The following is a 16,368-nucleotide window of genomic DNA, read 5'->3' as shown; positions in this document are numbered from 1 at the left end:
CCTTTTCAGTTGTGGTGTAATTGGATTGTGCAGTGTCTAAGGTCCTAGAAGCATAATAAATGACATGAGGGACCTTACCAACCCGCTGTGCAAGGACAGCTCCCACTGCATAATTTGAGGCATCACCCATCAGCTCAAAGGGTATTGACCAATCTGGAGGTTGGATGATTGGTGTGGTGGTTAAGGCTTTTTTAAGGAAGTTGAAAGCCTCCTTGCAGTCCTCATCAAAGTCGAATTCAACATCTTTTTGCAGCAGCTTTGAAAGAGGAATTGCAATCTTGGAAAAATTCTGGATAAACCTCCTGTAAAATCCTGCATGGCCCAAAAAAGAACGAACCTCCCTCACGCATGAGGGGTAAGGAAGGTGTGAAATAACATCCAATTTTGCAGGATCAACCTCAATACCTTTTTCAGAGATTATGTGTCCTAGAACTACACCCTGCTCTACCATGAAATGGCATTTCTCAAAGTTAAGTACAAGGTTAGTTTCAATACACCTCTTCAAGACTTTTTCTAAATTGACTAAACATGCATGAAAGGAGGTGCCATAAACTGTGAAATCATCCATGAATACCTCTATGCAATGCTCCACTAAATCAGAAAAAATACTCAACATGCATCTCTGGAATGTGCCAAGAGCATTACATAGGCCAAAAGGCATTCTTCGATAAGCGAAGGTGCCAAAGGGACATGTAAATGTGGTTTTCTCCTGGTCTTGAGGGGCAATACAAATTTGAAAATAACCAGAGTAACCATCTAGAAAGCAATAGTGGGATTTACCTGCCAATCTTTCAAGCATTTGATCAATGAAAGGTAATGGAAAGTGGTCCTTCCTTGTGGCCTGGTTCAGCCGCCGGTAGTCTATGCAGACCCTCCAGCTGTTCTGGACTCTGGTGGGTATCATTTCATTCTTCTCATTCCTGACCACTGTAAGTCCAGATTTCTTTGGGACCACTTGCACAGGGCTAACCCAAGTGCTATCAGAGATTGGGTAAATGATCCCAGCTTGAAGCAACTTGGTGACCTCCTTCTTCACCACATCTAGGATGATGGGATTCACCCTCCTTTGAGGTTGTCTCACCGATTTAGCATCTTCTTCTAACAAAATTCTATGCATGCACATGGAGGGACTAATTCCTGGTATATCAGCAAGTGTCCACCCAATGGCTCTTTTGTGCTTTTTTATCACTTCTAGCAACTTCTCCTCTTGATCACTATCAAGCTTGGTGGAGATGATAACTGGGAGCTTTTCATTTGGTTCCAAATAGACATATTTCAAATGCTCCGGTAGAGGCTTTAACTCTAATGTGGGAGGTTGCTCTATAGATGGAAGTGATTTAGCCTTTTCATTTGACAAAATTTCTGCAACATTCAAAAGAAAGGGGTTAGATTCAACTGTATTTGCTACATCCAATACTTCACATTCTACCCCTATGGAATCATCAATTTCATCAACATTAAAAATTTCAGAGCTTTCATTCAAATAATCAGAATTTTCAGCATAAGTATCATACAAAGAATTTTCATATGATTCACAAACAAAAGCATCTATACAATGGGAAAAGTTAAGAAAAGAGTTTCTCAAAATTTCGGTCCAGCTCTCATCCACTAATGCATCAAATACATCAATATGGAAGACAGAATGTTCTTCAATCGGATGTTTCATGGCATCCAATATGTTGAAGCGCACAATGTTATCCCCAAATTCCATGGTGAGTGAACCGACATGTACATCAATCTTCGTTCTTGCAGTCTTCAAGAACGGTCTTCCCAAAATGATAGGTGCAGAATTTTTGAGTGACTCTTCTTCTTGCATGTCAAGGATGTAGAAGTCAGCTGGAAATATGAGGTCATTCACCTTCACCAACACATCTTCAACAAGTCCAGCTGGGTGTGTTGTGCTTCTATTGGCCAACTGAATCACTACACCTGTGGGCTGTAAGGGACCAAGAGATAGAGAAGAAAAAATAGACAATGGCATAACATTAATGGATGCTCCTAGATCTAGCATTGCATTGTCTATCCTATTATTACCAATGATGCATGGAATAGTAAATGTTCCTGGGTCTTTACACTTCTCAGGCATTGTGGTTCTTTGTTTCTCAAAAAGTGCAGAAACATTCCTACCCATGTTGATTCTTTCATTACCCTTCAGACGCCTTCTATGTGTACATAAATCTTTCAAGAACTTGGCGTACTTGGGTATTTGTTTAATTGCCTCTAGCAAGGGTATGTTTACCTCAACTTTTCTGAAAGTGTCCAAGATTTCTTTGTCACTCTCCTCAGCTTTCTTACTTGGTTTGGCAATCATAACCCTTTGAGGGAAAGGTGGTGGAATTGCCCTTTCAGCTTCTTCTACCACTTCTTGAGTGGTGGGTGCATTTTCTTCCTCCCTTTCATCAACCAAGGGGCTTGGGATCTCCTTCTCCCTAGGCATTTCAGGCTCTTGCATTACCTTCCCAGACCGCAGAGTAATTGCACTGACATTCTTTGGGTTTGTGACTGTCTGTGCTGGGAGGTTGCCTGAACCTTGGGACTGAATTTGATTTATAGAGGAAGCCAACTGTCCCATCTGGTTCTCAATTGTTCTGATACTGGCCTCTGTGCGCTGTTGAAAATTAATGTTGCTCATGGCCATTTGCTTCACAAGCTCCTCCAATGATGGCTCATTCTTCTGACAAGAAGAGGCTTGGGATGAGGATGCTTGCTGCTGTTGGTGAGGTTGTTGCCCATGTTGTTGATCATTCCATTGGCATGGCTGATGTGGCCTACCTTGACCAGCTTGGTAATTGTTGCTTTGCTGATTTTGCTGGTTGGAATTTCCTCCCCACCTCAAGTTTGGATGATTTCTCCAGCCCGGGTTGTACCGGTTTGAAGAAAGATCCCAGTTTGGTTGTTGCTGCTGCTGCTGAAAAGGAAATTTGTTAGTGTAAATATTTGCAGCATAGGCTTAGGGGTTACCTTCAGGAGTATCTGACTCCTGCAATGTGGGGCAGCTGTCTGTATAATGATCTGCAGCTGAGCATATTCCACAAAGTGTAGCTGGAACTGGTGGTGGAGGTGTTGAAGAGACAACACTCTTTTGCATTGCAGCTAATTGCTTTACCATGGAGGCTAGCTCATCAATCTTGTGCTCCAATTTGTTTGGTTCTGTAGCTTGAACTTCATGCACACCTCTAGTAACACAAGAATTCTGTCTAGTTGCAAATTGCTGGGAGTTGGCAGCCATGTTTTCTATCAAGTTCCTGGCTGCCACAGGGGTCTTATCTACGAAAGCTCCTCCACTCGCTGCATCGATCATACTCCTATCCATTGGGTGTAATCCCTCATAGAAGTACTGGATCAGCAATTGATCGCTAATTTGGTGGTGGGGGCAACTTGCACATAGTCTTTTAAACCTCTCCCAGTATTCATAGAGAGTTTCTCTTTCTAGCTGCCTAATTCCACAAATCTCCTTTCTTATGGATGCAGCTCGGGAGGCCGGAAAGAACTTCTTTAGAAAGAGTCTTTTGAGGTTGTCCCAACTTGTTATTGATCCCGGTGGAAGGTAGTACAACCAGTCCTTTGCAGTGTCCATTAATGAGAAAGGGAAGGCCTTCAATTTGACATGCTCCTCTGGGACACCTTGAGGTCGCATGGTGGAGCACACAATATGAAACTCCTTCAAGTGCTTGTGAGGGTCTTCACCTGCAAAACCATGGAATTTAGGTAGAAGGTGAATTAATCCAGTTTTCAAAACAAAAGGAGCGTCTACATCTGGATATTGGATGCACAATGTCTGGTATGTGACATCCGGTGCAGCTAGCTCCTTAAGAGTCCTCTCGTCACCTGTCATTGCTCCAAAACTAGAGTTAAGTGAAAATGGAGAAGAGTAAATAGAATTTGGTGTCACAGATTGCAAAGATGCAGTAGGTGATGATAATGATTCAGAGTGTTCAGAGTGATCCCTATGTGTCCTAAGGTTCCTATAAAAAGTCCTATCAATCTCCTGGTCTAATGGATACAAATCTCCAGGGTTTGATCGGGTCATGCACTAGATATCAACTAACTAAATTGAAAGCAAATTGAGTAAATGAAATGACAAGAACAATTTAAAATTTCTCTGCAGAATTATGCAGCAAAAAGTGCAGAAAAACAGAGAAATATGCAGTAAAATGAGTGCAGAAAATTGAAAGTGAGTAATTGAAAAATTGCGGCACTAGAATGAAGGGAATGATGCAGAAAATCATGCAATGATAATGCAGAAACAGACCATAAAATTCGTATGACTATCAACACAATACAAACACTCAAAATGAAACAAATGTACTAACATGCAAAACACAAAAACAGAGCACCAATCATGTTCAACATAAGTTCAGCACCAAAAAATTCCCCAGCAACGGCGCCAATTTGATGAAACGATTTTTACTACTCGTCATGCAAAAGATTGTCGTTAATCCTCATCAAATATGCAAAGAAATGAATGCAGTACTAGGGTGTTATCCTAGGTCGTCTCCAAGGAATTTTTGGTTGGGAACATACATCGAACAAGTGTAAACATGTATTTTAAAGCAAGTAAATTGGGGGGAGGTTTGTCAATTTCCAGATTTTAATCAAGAGCAAAGTGTAAATTTAATGAAATTCAATCAATTAAAATGAGTAATCCCTAGTCAAGCAATGAGTTCTATCATTATTCTTTCTAATGATTCAATAATCCCCTTTCTTTCCCTTGAATTAAGTTAATCTAACAAGCGAAGACTAACTTTAACATCCCAATTAAAATTAAGCATCTTAATGGGCTCCAATCTCTATCCCAAAGATTAAGCAACCTCAAGGATTAATCAAAATTAAGCAATTTTGAATTAGAATTTCGTTAAGTAAATTAGGGTTCATTAAGCAATGTTCCCTTCATGCAAATTCCATTTCATTCAGAGATTGGGGTTAATAAATTCAAGGAAAGAAAGATTTGTATTGCAATTAATCCCAAGAATTCAAGATTCATGTGCATTGACTAGGAATTACAAGAAAGTTTAGCCCTCCATATGGATGGGCTTCACAAATGAGAGAAAGAAATGCAAGAACGTAAACATCATTAATGTAAACTTAACAAAAATCAAAGGAGAAATTGGAAATTAAAACCTATAGAGGACCCTTGGCTGTCACCCAAGACTCCAATGTCGTAAGCAATTATCCCAATTTGGCAAAGGAAAAATGTGTAAAGTGTCAAAAGTCCCGTACTCTAATTTCTAAAATCTATTTATAGTGGATGACATGTCACCAAAGTGTCCACTTTTGCCTTTGAAAGTGTCCACTTTGGGCCTTGAAAGTGTCCACGCGCAGAATGGAAGGAATGTCGCTTCTCTGGAGTTGCTACTATTTGTGCTGAAAGTAGCTACTTTGGTGCGCGTAGCTACTTTGAGAGCCTATAGTAACCACGCGCAGGAAGGCTTCAAAATCAGCGTGCTGGAGCTTCTGAAGTTGCCACTTTTGGTCTTTAAAGTAGCTACTTTGGATGCGCATAGCCACTTTGAGAGCCCATAGTGACCACGCGCATCATGCTTCAAAATTGGCGTCCCTGGAGCTTCTGGAGTTGCCACTTTTGCTCCTCAAATTGGCTACTTTGGGACCTTTAATGCCCAGGCTTGCTGTAGTTGCTACTTTTGCTCCTCAAAGTGGCTACTTTGTGGGCAACTTTCATCCAAGGACCAAGATTTCTCAAATTTAACTTGGGCATTCTGCAAAATCATCAAGATAATTAAAATTGCAATCTATATCTATGTAATTAAATGCAAATTAACCAAAAATTAATAAACCTATGATATTTATTCAAAATGTGATTTCTATATTATTTTCACTATCTAAGTCCATTTTTTCTATCAAGAAGCATAAAAAAGGCAAGTAAAAATATAATAAAAAGTGGATTCATCAAGAATCCACCTCCATGTCCAGAATTACAAAATCAGCAGGAAAAATGAACTTGTCAACTTTAACTAATAAATCTTCAACAACTCCATATGGATAAGTGTATGATCTATCAGCTAGCTGCAGTGTAATGTTGGTGGGCTTCACTTCCTCTATGCCAAGTTTCTACAGAACAGCCAATGGCATCAAATTTATGCTTGCTCCCAAGTCACACAATGCTCTTTCCATAGTACAGTTTCCTATTTCACAAGGAATGCTAAATGATCCAGGATCTTTCAGCTTTTGAGGAAGCTTTCTCTTGAGAATGGCACTGCACTCCTCTGTCAAAGGTACTGTTTTATCATGCTCTAGCTTTCTTTTTCTGGAAAGTAATTCTTTCATAAACTTTGCATATGAGGGCATTTGCTCCAAAGCTTCTGCAAAAGGAATGTTAATTTGTAATTTCTTAAAGACATTCATAAACCTTTCAAATTGTTCCTCTTGTTTAGGATTCTGAACTCTTTGAGGATAGGGCAGCCTCTTGTATTTTTCTGGATCTATTGGCTTACAAGCTTCCTCAAAGAGTTGCTTTTTGGTTTTCCTTTCAGAATTCATGGGAACTTTTTCTTTTTATTCTGAATGGTCTTTCTTCAATAGCTTAAAATTTCCTTGTTGCAGATCTTGTTTAATGTTTCTTTCTGCTACATCATTTACTTTCTTTTCTGCTGGTTTAGGGCTTGCAACTACAGTTCCACTCCTTGTAGTTATGGCTTGACATTGCTCTTTAGGATTGATTACTGTATTGCTTGGAAATCTTCCTTCATCCCTGCTGGATAATTGTCCAATCTGTGTCTCTAGTTTCTTCATGGAAGCTTCCTGGTTTTTGAAGCTTGTTTGAGTCACCTTCATGAATTGCAGCATAGTCTCTTCCATCTCAATCAACCTCTCATTCATAGGTCTGGAAAATTTTTGATTTCCTTGAGGTTGAGTGGACGAATTTCTCTGAAAATAATGCTGTTGTGTTGCTGGACCTGCATTAGAAAAAGGCAAATTTGAATTAGAATTCTTTGCAGCAGAATATTGATTATTCCAATTAGAATACTGCTGAGTTCTATTATTTGAAAATTGAAATCCAGGGGGATATAATAGCTGTTGTCTCTGAAAATTATTCATATAATTCACTTGCTCTTGTGGTTCACTTGTGGATGCCTCACATGCACCATTTGCATGATTTCCTCCACAAAAGTCACAACTTAGCTGACTGGTAGGCATACTCCCTGTTTGCAGATTGTTGATTTGTTGTGTTAAGGCAGCTAATTGTTCTGAAAACATTTGATTTTGTAGCTGATTTTGTGCAAGAAAAGTTTCCAGAACTTTAGCTTCATGACCAGAGTTTCTTCCTTGATTCCTTGAGTTTGAATTCTGATACATTGAAGATGCCATCATGTCAATAATCCTCTGAGCTTCTTCCAAGGACTTTGTATTTAATGAACCTCCAGCAGCAGCATCAACCATTGTTCTTGTTACTGCATTCATCCCATTATAAAAAGTCTCTAATTGCATCCAATCTGGAATACAATGATGTGGACACCTTCTAAGCAGTTCTTTGTATCTTTCCCATGCTTCATACAATGATTCTCCTTCTTGCTTCACAAAGGATGTAATTTCTCCTCTCAACTTAACAGCTTTAGATGGAGGGAAGTACTTAGTTAAAAACTTATTCACAAGTTCTGTCCAGGTTGTGATGCTTCCTTGTGGTTGAGCTTGTAACCAACATTTTTCTCTATCTCTCAAGGAAAAAGGAAATAGTCTTAATTTGATAGCTTTTTCACTAACTCCATTCATTCTTATGGTGTCACATAGCTGCAGAAAATTTGAAATATGCAGGTTAGGATCATCAGAATTTCCTCCAGCAAACTGGTCCTGTTGGACTAAATGTAATAGGGCAGGTTTAATCTCAAAATGGTTGACTTGAATAGTTGGCCTAATTATAGAAGAGTTAAAACCTTGCATGTTAGGAATAGCATAATCCCCTAATGTTCTAAATCTGTTCTGTTTTGCCATTTCTATTGCTGGATTTGGTTGTCTCAAGGGTGTAGATGTTCTTTTCACTCTAGAATTACTCTGAGATTCTGGAGAATGGACAGCTTCTAACTCACTATCACTTCCTATGGCTTTTTCTGCTCTAGACTCTTTTCTCAATCTTCTCAAAGTTATGTCTATGTCAGGATCAAAGACCAGAATTGATTTATTCTTGTTTTTACCATGCATATACAAATCAGTTTAAAGCAAAATTAAACCACAATTGATATTTAGAAATGTACAACAGAATTCATGCAAATTCTATCAGTAAAAGCATAAAGAAACTTAAATTTAGCAGTTGCAGAATTGTAAAATCATGTACAAATATGCAGAATGGCAATTACAACTATGAAGAACAATGAAAACAGAAATTATGAAGATAACAATGGTGTAAAAATTCTATGCAGCAGACAGAAATATTATGCAGAATATTACACAAGGTGCAGTAAAATTATGCAGAAAGCAATTTGAAAGCAAAGCAACAAAATAAATGCTCAATCTAGTTACTTTTCTACTACTAATGATATTGAAATGCAAAATTCCCCGGCAACGGCGCCAAAAACTTGTTGTTGTCTTTCTACACTAGCAAGTGCACTAGGATTGCAGCAAGTGATGAGTAAAATTAAGATCCAAATATCGTCTCCACAGGGAATTTAGATTCAAGTATCACTTCATAGAATTATAACCATTTAACCTTTTTCAAAATTGTAAGGAGAGTGGTAACACCTAATAACATCAAACTGGAACAATTAAAAGTAAAATGAACTTGAAGCAAACAAGACAATGCACACACAGTTATGTGATAACAGAGGGAGAAACCATAGCTAGGGAATTGCTTCACCAAAACTCCAATGTTTAATCAATAAAGTTTTGAATTAACAAGCAATTGGAAAGAATGACAATCAGTTTCACTTTATACTATTCAGAGGTTAATTCCTTAACTCAGTGTACCTAACATTCAATTAAACCATTCTAATTCCTTAGATCTAATTCAATTCAATGTTGCTTTAAGTGTAAGAAACCAAAAGATTGCAAGATCAAAGTTCCTTATCCCTAAGAAAACTAAAATCTCGGTGATGAGTTCAGATCTGAAGAACAAATTCAATTTCCATTGACAAAGGTTCCTCTGAATTTAGTTAATCAAATTTCCATTCAATTCACACGTGAAGTTCAGAATCAATCACTCAATATATTCCAAAGCTTGAAATCCAGATCCAAATCAATTCAGCATGTTCATTTCAGATCTACAATCCCTAACTATGAACGAATTACACAGCCATGGCAGCAGAAGAAGAAAAAGAAAGAGAAGAAGAGAAGAAGAAACTCAGAAACGCCATGGAAGCTTGCTCCACCTAAATTCCTCTTCGTGAAGCTCCAAGATCTGAATCCCCACTCCTCTCTCTCACTTCCTCTAACCAGAAACTAACTAAAAAAAACTGAAAATGAACAGAATCCCTTTTTTTCGGATCGCTTCTGGTATTTATAAAATTTCCCAGATTTTCACGTTATCACTTTTATGAGAAATAGTAGTTACGCAGAGAGTTTTTGGTTGCGCGTTAACACTTTTCCCAGAAATAGTGGCCACGCGCATTTTTCTGATATTGAGAGCTCTCTGGAACTATCACTCTTGATGATAAAAGTGACAACGCAGAGCCAAGGTAGTTGCGCGTTATCACTTTTTCTGATAAAAGTGACTACGCGCAGTTCGCCAAGTTGAAGACTCTCTAGAACGATCACTTTTGATGACAATAGTGGTTACGCAGAGCTTTCCTGATATTTTGCCTCTCTGGAACTATCACTTTTAATGATAAAAGTGGTAACGCCCAGACTTCACTTCTTCTTTGAGCTCTGAAGTGATCACTTTCACTGACAATAGTGATCACGCCCAGTCTGCAATTTCTTATTCTTGAGTTTTTGGAGTCTAGACTTGCTTCTTTCCTCTTCCTTGTCATCCAACTTCCAAGAATATGATCCTTGCTCAATTTATTCCTACAAAAACAAGATTAAAAACTTAATTCCTAAGCAAAAATTTCACAATTGCTAAAATAACTACATATGTAAACAAAATTCAATTCCTTCTCTTTTTCTAAGTTTTTCTGCTTTCTTTATATATTTTTCTTATAAATTTGTGTTAGAATTATGCTAAAATATCAGTCAAAATATGGATTCATCAGTTAGGAGTTGATGAAACTTGAATTGATGTATTGATTCAATTTTTGCTTCTAAACTTTGAGTTCTTGGATTAATTGAGTTGTTAATTCTGCTTTCTATGTGATCTTTGAATGGAAATTCAATTAATTAATAAGAGATGAACTTTTCCTAATGGAAATTGAAATTGATTCTCAGATTTGAATTAACTACCAGAATTAGTGGTTTCTTAGAGATAAGTACACTTAATTCTGTAATTCTACGATTCTAAGTCTTAATGCAACGTGAAATTGAACTTCACCTAAGGGATTAGGGGGGGTTTAATGGATTGTTAGGGTAATGAGTTAAGGGATTAACCTTTGACTAGTTATATGTGAAACTGATTGTCAATTAACCAATTGCTTGAATGTACAGAAGTTTAATTGAATCAATATTAATATTCTAGTGAAGTAAATTCCTAACTATTCTTTATTCCTATCTCATTTCATCACAACTTTCATACTCTATTTTTACTGCAAGTTTCTTACCTTTTAATTGTTCCTGTTCTTGACTTCTGAATGTTACAAATCTTCCAATTTTGTATGGCTCAAATGGTTATTGTTCTGTGAAGTGATAAATGATTTCCTAATTCCATGTGGAGACAATATTCTGATCTTAAAAATTACTCATTACTTGCTGCAATTCCTAGTGCACTTGCTAGTGTTAGAGATTGTATAACATTGGTCTTGCAGGAGGGATACCTTGGGGGATATCAAACAATTGGGAATAATGAGCTAACGTATCTTTGATCTCAGGTACGAGAAAAAGTTGGTTTGTCGATGTAGCCATTGTTGGCCGTGTGCAATTGAAACTACTCAATGATACCTTCATTAGAGAGCATTCTTTTAAGCTGATGCATATTGGCTTCTTGTGGTGCAACATGAGTTTGTTGAGAAAATTGAACCAACTTCTCTTGCTTAATAAATTCATAGTCAATTGGCCATAGTCAGTGAGAACAGGCTACAATGTTTTGAGCCATTGAATTCTCAAAACCAACTCAGCTCCATTAAGGGGGTAGGACAAAAACATCAACCATGAATTTTTTAATTCCTAGTTGTAGTGGCGCTTGATAAACTAAGGAGTAAAAAAGCTCCACACTTCCCGCGAAAACATGGAATCCTTGGGTTGGAATGATTTTCAAGCACAAAAACCTTGTTATGCCATCTTGAATGAAATTATGTGTACTTCTTCTATCTACTAGAATTGAAACAGTAGAATTACCAATGGAGCGCTGGACCCTTAATGTCTACAAAATGGGATGGCCTATTAAAGCGTGAAGGCTGATTTAGGGTGATTGACTTTTTGATAAGTCAGGTAGCTCTGGTGGGGTCTAGGTTTGTGATTGCAACATATGAGTTAATTCTTCCTTAGTCAGCTCTAGTTGTTTAGTTTCAGCAATTAGCAACATGAATTGGAATCTGCATTGATGACCTGGTCGATATTGCTCGTCATAGTAGTATCATAATCCTTGGTCATGTTTGGCTTGTAGTTCAGCTGAGGTTAATTTCTTAATGACATGAGACGTTGAAGGGTTTATAAGTTTTTAGGTTGAAATGGGTTAGGTTAAAGGTCAAGGGTTAGATGTTGTTGGTAAGGTGAGTTTTGTGGTGGAGGACTGTTTCGAGGATGGAAAACTTTGTGGTCGGAACCAATTCATACTGGTCATGTTTGCTACTTTGTCCTCCTAAAGTTTTGCAAGGCTAATGGCCTAAGAAAGAGATATAGAAGTTGAAGATAATGAGACCTGGTTTGTCGTGCCTCTGCCTCCTGGGAAAAGGCTATCGGATGTAAGTGGATTTATCGGATCAACTACCATGCAGATGGATCTATTGAAAGCTTTAAAGCTCGCCTTGTTGTTTTGGAAAATAACCAGGTTGAACGCTTGGATTTTTGCAAGACCTTTGCACCAGTTGCAAAGATGGTCACAATTCATACTTTCCTCGTTATTACAACTACTAAGCGTTGGACAATCCATCAAATGGATGTTCACAATGCTTTCTTACATGGTGAGCTTGATGAGGAAGTATATATAAAGCTGCCTCCTAGTTTCAAGTCTCGTGATCTCACTAAAGTTTTCCAGTTATGTAAATCTCTATATGGGTTGAAACAAGTCCCTCGTTGCTGGTTTGACAAGTTAAAAAGTGCTTTGCAGTAGTATGGATTCACCCAATCCTATTCAGACTATTCCCTCTTTAGTCTTCACTGTGATGATTCACCTTAATGTCTTGATTTATGTTGATGATCTTGTAATCTCGAGTAATAATGAAGAAATTATTCAATTTTTCAAAGCCTACTTAAGTAACTGCTTTCACATGAAAGATCTCGGACTCTTAGAGTATTTTTTAGGTATTGAAGTGGCTAGAAGTCCCACCGGTATCTTCTTATGCCAACAAAAATACACTCTTTATATCATTATCGAAATTGGTCTCTTGGATGCCAAGCCTGCTTGCTCTCCCCTTGATCAAAATCACCATCTTCCCCTTGCCACAAGAGTCCTCTATATGATGCAGCCCCATACCGAAGACTGGTTGGTCATTTGATCTATCTTTCAGTTACTCGACCTAATATCTCTTATAGTGTCCACATCCTCGCTCAATTCATGCAAGCTCCTGTTTAGGAACATTAGGACGCTGCTCTTCGCATGGTTCGTTATCTAAAGGGTACTCCTGGCCAAGGGATCATGCTCAATGCAGATTATGATCTTCAACTCTACGGTTGGTGTGATGCAAATTGGGCTACTTGCCCCTTAACATGGCATTCTCTTATGGGGTGGATCATTTTTCTTAGGATTTCACCTATCTCTTAGAAAACTAAGAAGCAATATACGGTATCCGGTCCCTCTTCTGAAGCGGAATATCGCTCAATGGCCACCACCACGTGTGAACTTACGTGGCTGAAAGGACTTCTACACTCCCTCGGCATTGGTCACCTACGTCCTATGATGCTTTCCTATGATAGTCAAGAAGCACTGCATATCGCTGCCAATCTTGTCTTTCATAAGCGCACCAAGCACATCGATATTGATTGTCATTTCATAGTGATGCAATTTTGATTGGCACTATTGCAACTCGTTATATTCCTACTTCTACCCAACTTGCTGATATTTTCACCAAGGCACTCAAAAAACGTCAAATTGATTTCTTTCTTCCCAAGTGGTGCATCCAAAATTTGCATACGCCAACTTGAGAGGGGTGTTAGGCTGATTGCTGATAGTTTGCCGAGTATTGTGGCATCAGCCTATTATCTTGAGACAATTTGTTGTGATTGAGCAAGAATCATGGAATTCAGTTATGTATATAATATTCTTAGTAGATTTGAAGGTAGGAAATAGCGGAAATAATGCAGCCATATATTTGTATAGATACCCCTTTGAGAATGAATGAATGATGGACACAAATTTCCAATCTGTTGTTTATAGTTTTCACATACTCTCCATATGTTTGTATGCTGAGGTATTTGTAAGCTCATGATATCATCTTATGAATGTCATATGAGATGAACAAATTCAAAACAACTGTAGCCATATATGATTACACAAATTTTTGCATTCTATCTTCCACTAGTATGAAAATGTTATACAAAACCTCCTTAATTATTTGCTATTATCAGTCAATCTTATATACACTACCATTTCTTATATAAATAACTTGACGAAATCAATAGTTGACATAAAAAATTACTTCAAATGTTTATACATCACAACTGCACATAAATGCCAGTGTCACTATGTACAAAATACTTTAACTAACAGAGAACTTTAACATGCATAATTCTATTGTTGTTCTTCTTTATGCCAAATCTAACCACATCTTCAACATTGATGCCACACAATATATAAAAATAATGTCATCCAAACTTCAAATAGGCAAATAGTTTTAGCCTTCTAATCCAATGTGCCTCAACTTCAAACAAACCCACATCACCATGTTGAAGTGAGACTTCTTTTGGCTTCTTGGTAAACCTTAAGCACAAATGTTGTAGGCAAAACCTGTCACACAAGGACATTTATGTATGAGTCATTCATCCATTATATAACATTAAAATACAACATGCAAATACTATTTACATATTTAATAACATGATCATCTTACAAAAAAATTTGTTGCACTGAAATTTAGAAACATATTTCTTAAATACAAATGGAACAAGTTATCCTCAATCTCAGCATCAAGCAAAATATCACCATTAACAAGTCTTGCAAGTTTACGGTCCATAAAACCTTCCAAGTGATGGGTAATATATTTTAGTAAGGAATGTATCATACACATGTCAAAGTGGTCTCCTCCTTTATAATAAAATTTCAACCAACCACCATCCTTCAAATCATAACTTTGCTAATATTTCCCATTCATAACTAAGAAAGAGTTTTATTTTGGCTCTCATTATATCTAGTCTTATAGTTGTACTAACTGAGTCATACAGAGAAATAATTTGAGAAATGTGATCAAATCATGATCTCAAGAAAACACTTATAATTTCTAGAAGATGCTATAACCAAAAATTACATTACAAATAACTTAAATTTCAATACCTTCGATTATATTAATAAATTTAATTATACATCATTCTATTATTTTACTAAACCAATTAACCTCTTTGAGATGAGAGAGAAAATAAAGTCATGGTAAATTGGGTTTTGACATACCCTCACTAGAAAGCACATCCAATATGTGACAATATCGTCCAATATTTGATGGGCTAGATGCCATTTACAAGCGTTGCACACAAAATACATACACATCACAAAACATAATACAAGGTCATGATAAATTACTTTAATACTCAAAATGACCTCAATTAAACATGTTCAATAACCTAAAATAAACTAAACAAACCAAACCCTCACTTTATAAACCACCAACCTATATGTACTCTTTTACACTACTTAAAATATTTGTACCAAATTAAAATGCCAAAGAACATACATATATCACAAAACATTCAATCCCACTTTTATAACAAGTCATCAATGATGATAATAATTACTTCAACCATTCAAATCACTTCATTAAAAATTTTACTAGTTAACATATCATGAAAGAGCCTAAAATATTTGGTTTAAGACAAACATGTCCAATAAGGAAGTTGTTTACACTAAATCAATAGTTCAAACTCTCACTAACTAAACTCTCCAAACCATCATTACATAAACAACAAACTGAAATGTCATCTTTTACATTGCTTCAAATTGTTTTACTAAAAACAAAAAAAATGAATGTTTACTCACCTAGTAACCAATTCTTTGTTTTGGCCAATCACATAGTCAATAAAAGAAAACATAACAACTTTCAAATTAAAAACCTCATTATGCAAATTTATGATGATGCCACATGTTATTATCGCAAACTAACTAGATAATTTCTCACATACAATAAGAAATGTTATGCTATACAACCTATCATGTATTTCCTAAAAGAACCTATTAGGCTGATTGTTGATAGTTTGTTAAGTATTGTGGCATCAGTCTATTATCTTGGGACAATTTGCTGTGATTGAGCAAGAATCATGGAATTTAGTTATGTATATAATATTCTTAGCAGATTTGTAGGTAGGAAATAATGGAAATAATACAGCCATATATTTGTATATATACCCCTTTAAGAATGAATAAACAACAAACACAAATTTGTAATCTGTTCTTTATATGGTATCAGAGCGCTACTAAAATAAACACTGAAAATTTGTTGTTTCTTGCCATGGACGAAGAAGGCAATAGGCAGAACGATGGGAGTAAAGGTACCTCTATAAGGCAGAGTGATGGGAGTGAAGGGAAGCCTATAAGAAGAACGATTTCTCCTTATGATATCACTTCCAACGACAATCCCAAAAATCTTATAACTCAGGTGCAACTGAGGGGAAAAACTATGATGAATGGGGTTGATCAGTGAAAACAGCACTGCGAGTACAAAAGAAATTCAATTTCATTGATGGAACGATCAACTGACCTACAGAAAAATTTGATGACTTTGAGGGTTGGTGGACAATTAACTCCTTGTTGGTCTCCTGGATCATGAACACAATTGAACCTTCATTGCAATTGACTATTTTGCATATGGAGGTGGTACAGGATCTTTGGAAGGACATCGAGGAATATTTTTCCATTGTGAATGGACCATGAATTCAACAACTCAAAGCTGAGCTAGTTAAATGCAAACAAAGAGGAATGACCATTGTTGCCTATTATGGCAGATTGAAAAAGCTATGGGAAGAACTGGG

At 36.9% G+C, this 16,368-nt stretch overlaps 1 non-coding gene and 1 pseudogene across 1 annotated transcript; one reads left to right on the top strand and one right to left on the bottom strand.

Moving 5' to 3' along the window:
* Nucleotides 1–1,603: 1,603 nt before the first annotated feature.
* LOC113873885 lies at nucleotides 1,604–3,730 on the bottom strand (annotated as a pseudogene).
* Nucleotides 3,731–7,456: 3,726 nt separating this feature from the next.
* Nucleotides 7,457–7,563, top strand: LOC113873922. The gene has a single exon (XR_003505988.1). It is a non-coding gene; the product is annotated as a small nucleolar RNA R71 (small nucleolar RNA).
* The last annotated feature ends 8,805 nt before the right edge of the window (nucleotides 7,564–16,368 follow it).

Source organism: Abrus precatorius, unplaced genomic scaffold (genome assembly GCF_003935025.1).
Source record: "Abrus precatorius isolate BTA unplaced genomic scaffold, Abrus_2018 Scaffold7, whole genome shotgun sequence".
Taxonomy (NCBI): domain Eukaryota; kingdom Viridiplantae; phylum Streptophyta; class Magnoliopsida; order Fabales; family Fabaceae; genus Abrus; species Abrus precatorius.
Note: the sequence above shows the minus strand (reverse complement) of the source record. Positions and strands in the feature narration are given on the sequence as shown.